The sequence below is a fragment of the Medicago sativa genome, chromosome 6 (assembly GCF_051527215.1).
Source record: "Medicago sativa cultivar Bolivia chromosome 6, Bolivia_mono, whole genome shotgun sequence".
Taxonomy (NCBI): Eukaryota; Viridiplantae; Streptophyta; class Magnoliopsida; order Fabales; family Fabaceae; genus Medicago; species Medicago sativa.
In genome coordinates this window covers 91,906,035-91,915,982 of record NC_140754.1, presented here as the reverse complement: position 1 = coordinate 91,915,982, position 9,948 = coordinate 91,906,035, and the positions used below count along the sequence as shown (strand labels likewise).

The following is a 9,948-nucleotide window of genomic DNA, read 5'->3' as shown; positions in this document are numbered from 1 at the left end:
ATCTCACTAACACTGCACGTGAACTAGCAAGGGCACAGGAACAACTCTTGGATGCTCAAGGGAACTTAATTGTTATTTGTTATTAGCAACTAAAAGAAAATAAGTGATGGAAGAATCAATTATACTTCAGTACTCTGTCATTTCTCTATTCCCAACCCACTATATATACCCCTATACACGTACAGATCAGTTCCTATTTATAAGCAAGAATTAACACATGTATGGGAACGTTATAGGCAAAACCATAATTCCTAATAATAAGGATTGACCAAAGACTAAGTTACTTGTAATGAGTATTGTACCGTTAACTGAAAATATAACGTGCTGTATACTAAGTCAAAGAGTAACTATTAATTATAATAAAATTAATAATAAAAATAATAACACTTTAAAATAAATAATAAATAAATTAAAAATTCCTACATTTTTCAGATCACACTTGTGTTCCAACAAATATTATGTCTAGTAACCAGTAACACAACATATCAAGAGCTCTTTCATGATATAGTTTTAGTCCCTTACAACTTAACTAGAGAATGTAATTGCGTTAATTTTTTTTAATAGTTACGTCGTCAATTATTGTCTTACCCGACTCGAAAAATTAGTCACAATATATTTTGTTTAATTTTTTTTACTTTGATAAAAATTATAAATTTACTAACGTTTTATATAATTTAAACACATTGATCTACATCAATTTTTGATGTATTTAAAGATGAGCAGTGTTATTTATCAAGAAAGATTTTATCAAGAAACCGTCCTGAAATTAATGTTAACCAATACAATTACTGTCTGGCTGGAAATCATGGGTGGTGGGTTATATGTATTTTTTTTATGAAACAGTAATCAAATAAGATTGTAATCCAAGGGATAGTATTGTGCCATGTCATTCTGAAAAATGTCGTGATTTTCCATTTGCTGAACATAGCATTACGCTTTAAAGATATTATTATAGACTAGAAATTATGTAGATGTTATGTAAAGTTAAATTCTCTAAAATGTCGTGTTATATACCAGAACATGCTTTTTTTTTTCTTTCTTTTTTTGAACAGGTAGGCTTAATCTTATTGATATATTAATGATGTGTTACTTTTAGAGGAATATATTGTAAAAATTAAATCATCAAGATCGAGTTATTATATGAAATTAGAACACACTTACTTGGAAAACATGGTGACCGGATTCGCCGAGATTGAAGACAAAGTCTTCCTTTGCCTTTCACATGCTCCAAACTTAGGGTTTTCAATGGGGCAAACCACTAATGAGCAGAATAGTCAGAGTGATGGCAAAGGGGACCTAGCCTCTCTATTTATAACCGTGCAACCCTAGGCACCACCCATCATGAGCCTAGTGTTTGGGCCTACACTATGTTTCTACACAAATCAGATTAAGTGCCCAAAAGCCCATTATGTAATATCCCGCAGAATTTTAAATAAATTGTCGTATCAGTTCAACATGTCAGAACATAAATAATTTCTAAAGAGTTGATTATTTATTAAGAAACGGAAAGAAATTCGGTAAACATCTCACATATTATCCCTACGGACTCGAGAAATTAAATTGTTAAGAATTAACGGAGGGTAATTGTGACTTTTTACTTGAAGGGCATTTTGGTAATCTGGCCATTTGAGATTTTTAAGTAGAAAAACCCACCATTTCTTCTTCATTCTTCTACATCTTTCCATTTATAAAAAAAAAAAAACATTAATCTCTTCTCCTCCCTCTCTCAAATTCGGTTCACCTCACCACCACCATAATCTCTCAATTCTTCACCAAAATTACCATGGAATATGAGTTAATAGAAGTGAGCTAAGCAAGAATCATGGTTCAAAAATTCATACTCCCTCCATTTTCCTCATAACCGCCCCTTTCCCTCTTCTTCTCAAATACTCCAATTTTCTTCCCAATCTCATGGAAATCATTAATTAAGTTGTTTTTGGAGCACCCATGATGGTTAATCACTAAGTAAGTATCAAAACTCTTCCTCCTCTTCCTTTCCCATGGAATTCAATCCACCCACCTTTACCTCTATTGTCTTTTGTTGAATTGTTCATTTAAATGTTTTAGGAATGCAATTATGTTGTGGGTGATTATGGTAGTGACTTATTTGATGTATAAGGAGCTATGGAATCACATTCAAGGTGAGTTAATACTAAGTTGAATTTTTGGAGAAAAGGGTTGAAAAGTAGAAACTTTGGATTTAAGGAATTATTATGGAAAGAGGGGTATAACAACTTTGATGAATTGTTGTTGATGTATTTTGAGTGGTAGTTGATATTGTTATAAGAGGTAATACTAGAAATTCATGATTTTGAGACGAAATTCGTATGATCTTCACTGGCCTGTATATACTGCTGTGTAACCCATAATCGAATAATTATTGGATTTTTGAATTCTCCATTTAATTCCCTTCAGTTTGAATATAGATTTCATGTGTTTTGGATTAGTGATGATCTCGGAAAGTGCATTTGAAGTTGAATAAATTCTGCTGGATTTTTGGTTACGGATTTTGGGACATAGCTCCACTAAAACGGTAAGCACTTTCTCTCTGTAACTTGGAATCAAGTGATTTTTAATGCTATGGTTAGCTAACGAAATTACGGACGTTCCGGTACCAGTTTCATTGATTTTGGTCCAGTATTGAAGTCTGGAGATGATTTTGAAGTTGGGGGCAGAAGTAGGATTTGTGCTGAACCATGAATATGAGGTGAAGATGCTGAATTGATGCTTATAATTGTTCAAGAGTTTGGAATAAGATGAGGTGAGTTCCTTTAGTTAGAAAACTTCCCTTTGGGTAGTTAAATTATGCCTTTAGAATAATAGAATATGATTTAGTACATTAGTACATAATTTAGTGACAATATGATTAAGATTTATACCCTTGCTAGAGTACTCTAAAATAACTTTTATGTTGATAAATATGATTATGGTAATGTAGAAGTTAGAGGAAAAATATTATGATAAGTTTTACGTGAGAATGAATAAATATGCAATTTCGGCTAACGTTACGTAAAGTGAGAATTGTTTGATTTTATTACTTTATTTCGACTCTTAGCTAATATAAATTATACTTTTAAGGTAATATAATGGTTTGACTTAGCTAAGACTCCAATTCTCATTATTGCCGAATATGTAGCCGAAATTGTATTATGCATATCCTCTAATCATACACTACCATAGTGTATATTTATTTGTGTAAAGTAATGTTTAGAGTAAAATAGCTATTGAACAAATTATTCATGGGTAAATTTCCAATCATTGGAAAGTAGAGAATTCTAAGTATGGAAGTTCGGCTTAATTAGTCGAATTTAATTTATCAGGATATGGGGAAAATTTTATAACCTTTTAGAAATGGCATATGACAACGATATGCCTAGAACCTGAATAGGTTAGTATCAGAAATAATTTCAGAATGAAGACGGAATCACTACGTCTTTATTATCAGTTTCAGGATGTTTTCATTAAAAGAAAATTAGTTAAGATAAGTTATTCCTCTCTATCTCCCCGTCAGTAGTGGAGTTGAGGATTGACTCAGTTATCAGAGAATCAGATCAAGTTATAATATTAAAACATGTTTAAATTGTGGCTTTCGCTATCCCGCCAGTTGGATACGAAAGGTTCCCGCCAGTTGGAACGGGCACTATCCGCGAGGATGACCCCACAATAATCAGAGGAGTCCGGTATCCCCGTCAGTTGGGTTCCCGCCAGTTGGAAATATTTATATATATACCGGTCAGAGTGGAATAAATTCCGGGGTTACTCCACCTGGGTTTATTCCGTAAAATCAACTCAGATAATATTGTTTGTTCAACGCTAACATTTCTAACATAATATGACAGACATTATGATTATAATCATGATTATGAGTTGAGTATTAGTATCAAGATTATATCAGTCTTTTAGACAGCGATCCTAGTTATCCCCTGATCGCTCAGTTATGCATGATAAAACTGCATAAACCCAAAATGGTTGAGTTTAGAGACAAATGGCGATCCTAGGTTCCCTGAGATTGCCTACAGCCTAGGATAGGTGGAACTCACTGAGACATCCCGTCTCACCCCAATCCCTTTTATTTTATTTCAGAGACACAGGTGGATCGCAAGCAGGGCAGTTCGTGATGAAGTAGAAGAAGAAGTTGGACAATTATATTTACTTGTCATTGCATGTATGTTGTACACGTCAGTGGTACTATTTTAAATGTATAGACAAGTAGTTTTATGATATGTTCAGAAGAAATTTTATTATTGTAATTTTAATGTATCCAATGCCAAGTTTAACGAGCATACTAGATATCCTAGGTAATTTCTAGTATGGGTGTTACACATTATCTATTGATCACTTTTATTAGGGCCTAAGCATCATCAAATGGATCACAACATCAGTCCGTTTTTATTAAAACCAAAACCAACAATTGATTGCAGCCCACAAAATATTAGAAGAAATTCTAACATTCTCCCACTTGGGCAAAATCAATAGTGTATTTAAAATAAAAATAATGAAAAATAAAATAAAAATATTTTTGAAAACGACTCTCGGACTGATAACAAACTTCCTAACGTGGCCACTACATGATCCCATGATGCAACACTTAATAAAGACTCCGTCCAACTAAGAACTGAATGATATCGAATCATGGCGGTAGTTATATCTTTAATTGATACAACACCTTCCATGGTTACAAATATCACCAATTCCGTCGACTAGTCATTTGTGTAGAGTGTAGCAAGAAATGATATGTCAACGTGATCATCGACCATACTATCATTTTCATTGTCGGTCCTCAATTTCTCTCAAATGCTTAAAGCCAAAGAAATTATGTGATTTCTCTCAAATGCTTAAAGCCAAAGAAATTGTGTGATTTCTCTCAAATGCCTTAAAGTCAGAGAAATTATGCGGTCCACGGAAAACCACATTGCCTCAGCTCCAAAATAGTGTCAATCACCGGCATAGTGATCCCAACGACACTGAGCTCTAATTTTCACACATAATACATCAGCTCCAAAATAATGTTAACAGCCGGCATAAAGATCCTGTCAACATTGAGCTCAAATTTATCACATGTATTGCCTCAGCTCCAAAATAGTGTCGATCACCGGCATAGTGATCCCTTCAACACTGAGCTATAATTTTTCACATTTGATATTTGATATATACATGAATTCATCTCATCATCAATAATTAAATTGAATGGAAATTCACATCAATATATCAAAGAAAATAAGTGAAAGAAAAATTTATCATCAAAAAATTAATAATATAAAATTCAAACTCCCACTAACCAAATGCATCAAAAGAATTCACAGTATTCATGTTATTCAAAGTGACTCTTGAAAACAATGAATCTAAGTCATTTGGTTAAAAGAATAATTAACGCCAAAGTTAGGGAGCCAATGAATGTAATAAATAATTTATTACCATAAACTATAGGAGTTGGGAGCCACTAATTTCAATTTCAACAATTTCAAAGGGTTCAAAAATGCTAGATATAACCTTTGGTTTCATTAAATTTGCTTCTAATGCAATCCACACAAGTACCTGGATCATCAAACTTTGAGAAAGGTAGAATATTTACTTTGATTAATTTCTCAGCCCTTTCCCCAATAAATATGATCCAAGTGCTTATGTCATAAAGTAAAGGATGTCTTCCTCAACATTAGACATTATAGCAACAAAAGTTTTGACAATGAAAGACGAAGCAAGGTTTAGTGAAGTCAAAGACAACTTAAATAAACTATCAACAAAAGATACAGGGAGTCATGAACCATCTACTAGAGACAATTTATATAGATGAACAAAGGATGAAGCAAAGTTATGTGAGTTTAATCTCAAACTTAGTTTCCTACCTCCAAGAGTAAAACTAAAACAAAGTTCATCCAACAAAGAAACACAAACAAGATTCATCCTAAAGGAAAGTATGTGAAAGATATTTTTCAAAACAAGTTCAAAACTAGAATGTTAAATTATGGTGACATCTCCCACTGACTTCACAATTACTCCTTGATAATATTAAACTGAAATTAAGTTGACATCTCCCACTGACTTCACAGTTACTCCTAAATTACAACATTGTCATATTTTCATGTCCAATAACTTTCATTAGACACATGGACACCAATATGGTCAGGTACTTTAACTTGTGAGTCATCTCCCACTTAGGTACTTTAACTTGTGAGTCATCTCCCACTTACCAAAAGGTTATTACAGTTCATGCATGTTCTCCTAGAGGCAACTCCAAATCTTACTTCCATTTCTTACAGTTTGACTTGTTTAACATCTCGATGGAAGCAGAACAATTATTCACAGAGAAATTCATTGGTACAAAACATAAATTCATTAAAATATGTCATAAGACATGATTTAGCTCAAAATAAATAAGCTATTATAACGAGGCCAATATAATTGTACAATCACCTTTAGGCAGAATTCACAAACTAAGGTCAAAACCCAAGCCAAAACCTCAAATGAGTTAATCAATGAGGATACATTGAACTTGGGAAATTGTCACCTTTGGGCAGACAAATTCTTTGGTTCAACATATACTCCAATAACTCCATCTCATATAAGTTAATCAATGAGCATGCATAATAAAAGCATAACAATTATCCATTGAGGAAATAGCTCAAAATAAACAAGCTATCACAATGAGGCCAATATAATTGTACAATCACCTTTGGACAGAATGTACAAACTAAGGCAAAGCCTAAGTCAAAACCTCAGATAAGTTAATCAATGAGCATGTATTGAATTAGGGAAATTGTCACCTTTGGGCAGGCAAGTTCCTTAGTTCAAAACATTCTCCAATAACTTTATCCCAAATCAATTTTTAATTGTAAACTGCAATAACCACCTTTGGGCAGGAAACTACATGTTACGATTAAAAACATTCCTCAAGCTACAAAAAGAAATTTCATCAATCAATCAATAGAGGCGGTCCCATTTTGATGGCAACGGCCTATATAAATGCATGAAATTCTTTTTGCATAGGAATCAATAACTCTTGTCAAAATACGACACAGAAAAAATATGCATTATTTAAATACATCTAATCTGGTCAATATCGTTTCAATTTGCATTCATCATATATTTTGTTCCATACAACGCGGTAGAATAGTACTTTAAAAGCACATAAAAGAAAATCTAACATATAATTATGTGCTACCTTTTGGAAGAGCAACTATTACCGCTAAAGTCATAATCACACTAACATGTAATAATTATTTCTTTATGCAGCGGAAATAAACGAGACTTCAATTTCAATACAATTGAGGGTAAAAGACAAAATAGTCACAAAAATATATTTAAGAAAAGACTAATATCCTCAATGTAAGTCTCCATAATAAACAAAAGAGTATTCATCAACGAAGGATATTTGTTTCTCATTTATAGATAATTGACATGTAAGATTCTCCCACTTGATAGAGAATGACAGTTGGATTATCAATTCAATACTTTTAAAATATTTCAACGAATATTCAACTATATTCTCTATCACACAATGGTCATGTCAATTAATATTACACCAATATGTCCATCCCCTAAATAATAATGGAACACGTGTAATCAAATTAAATCATGACTAACCTCGAAAAGTGTAATCAATTCTCCTTGTATGTAGAGTCATTAAGCTTCGATGACTCAAAGAAAGTTCCACCCAATTTGACATATTATCACCTCAATTGGTTTATAATTCAACAAACCAATATAGCAAAAGAATGACTCCAATAATAGATCAATACAATACAAGGATAATAGTTTTCAATTGCCTTCAAAATAGCTCAAAATATTATATTTTATGATATTTCATAAGTGAGCATATAAATACCAAAAAGGCAACAAAGAATTTATACAATAATTATAAATTCATATACTTAATATTTGGTGATATGATTGACAAAATAGAATAATTCACTTCTATAAAAAGAGATTTTACATGTTTCACAAAATAAAATTTATTTCCATAAATAAAAATGTGAAAACAATGTTTGGAAATTATTTCCAATCAAATTACTCAATTTTCAAAACAAATCAATCCACCAAAATCAAATCAAATCCTTTTGAAAATGCAAAATTTGATCCATAAAATATTAATCATGATGTTCCCTTCCGGATTTGAGATAAAATAAAATTATGGATGACGGATTCATATAATAATCATGCCAATATTTATTCACATTAGATGCACATGCACAATGGATCACAACATGTGAAATTTGTTTCACCGCAAACCTTATGGCAACAGAAACAAATATAAAATCAATTTTTAGTGACAAAAACAACATCAAAAGGAGTAGCACAAAAATACATGATCTTAATTTGAACATGACTACTCAAAATTGTCTCTGGATCCGCACATGCAATTGTAATTCAATGATGATAAACATATTTTTAAAGCAACTTCAATCTATGCATAAACCAAATCTCAAATCCACTCAAATAATATAATAGAAACTATAGTCATATATAAAGGAAACTATCCATAAACTTAACAGAAGAAGAAGCCACACAAAAATGGATTAATTTACCAATTTCACATGTATTAATACATCTTTGACACATAAAAATAATAATAATTGAGCAAACAATTATTAAACTCAAACCAATATTGATCAAGGAAATTTTCCAAAATTCCACAAAGAAAACAATCAAAACTCTTGTTCAAGTAATTTCATTGGAAATTGATTTGCAAGATATTCAAAGACCGAGCACATACAACAATAGGAAATATTTTATTTTAGTATGAGCTACATAATTTTGAAAATTGAAACAATTTCAATAATTCATTTTGAACATGAAAAACTAAATCTTTCAATTCAAAGTTTCAAACTGAATGCTCAAAACAAAAAATAAATTCTTGAAAGCAAAGTTGAACGTTATAAACAAATATGCAAATTCACCATGAAGTACAGACCATATATAAAAAATATATCAGCCCAAAAAATACCAAGGTGAAAAGAATATCAAATTCCAAGATATGGCAACGATTTTAACAAAAAATGAGCCAAAGTAAAAATATTTAATTCTAAATATTTAGAAATAAATAACTCAACCTTTCAAAAAAAAAAAATCACTCAAAAATTAATCGATATCCATATCCACGTTAAGAAATTGAATTCAATTGCATGATGAAAAACATATCTTTTCTGGTCCATATTAATATAAAATAAATTAATATCCACAAAAAAAAATATCACTTCGGTAATATATGAATTCAATCAATTCATGCCAAAATATGAACATAAATTATGTCCAAATTAAAAACATAAAATCAAAACACGAAAGTGAATATCAAGATCACTTAGTGGTTCACATAAATTGCATAAAATTTAATTCGTGTAAAAGCATAAAAGCCGCAAGGAAGTTAAAATTGCAAATAAGTAAACCTCAAATTTATTATGACACGTGCATAAGCCTATTTACTAGATTCAAAATTATTTGCCATTCAATCGTGATATGAAAGAAAATTAGTGTCACACCAATTCAATAAATTTGTCCCAAAAGAACACTCTTGACGTATGACACATTTGGATGGAAAAGGTGTAAGCAAAATATACCTTTCAAAATAAGAATTTAACAATTCACATAAGATAGTATCACAATTACTCAATTTGAAACGAAGACAGTCCATGTGATTTTGATCAGCCAAATAATTGAAACAAGTATCACAATTATTACTCAATAATAATTGAAACAAGTTTATGCACCACACATAAAACAAATTGGAACCAATCAGCCAAATAAAGGGAACCAACCAATTTCAATGTGCAAATCAATAGAAACAAAACGCAGCAAAACTCTAGATTATAATTAATCATCAGCTTCCCGGTATAACTCAATTGTCAAGTAATTCAAAATAAATAAATAAACAAAGATGATAATAATATGCCAAAACTTGATCATAACATGAACCGAAGGAAATAAGTGAAGCCATAAATAATGATAATCGCCAAA

General features: G+C 31.3%; 1 long non-coding RNA gene across 3 annotated transcripts; it reads left to right on the top strand.

The window, feature by feature from the left end:
- The first annotated feature begins 1,416 nt into the window (after positions 1-1,416).
- LOC146918221 (uncharacterized) lies at positions 1,417-4,283 on the top strand. Of its 3 annotated transcripts, none has more exons than XR_015016065.1 (5): positions 1,417-1,965; positions 2,068-2,141; positions 2,448-2,533; positions 2,619-2,761; positions 4,084-4,283. It is a non-coding gene; the product is annotated as an uncharacterized LOC146918221 (long non-coding RNA). The 3 variants fall into 3 exon arrangements; XR_015016066.1 differs by having other exon boundaries at positions 2,427-2,533; XR_015016067.1 differs by having other exon boundaries at positions 2,416-2,533.
- The last annotated feature ends 5,665 nt before the right edge of the window (positions 4,284-9,948 follow it).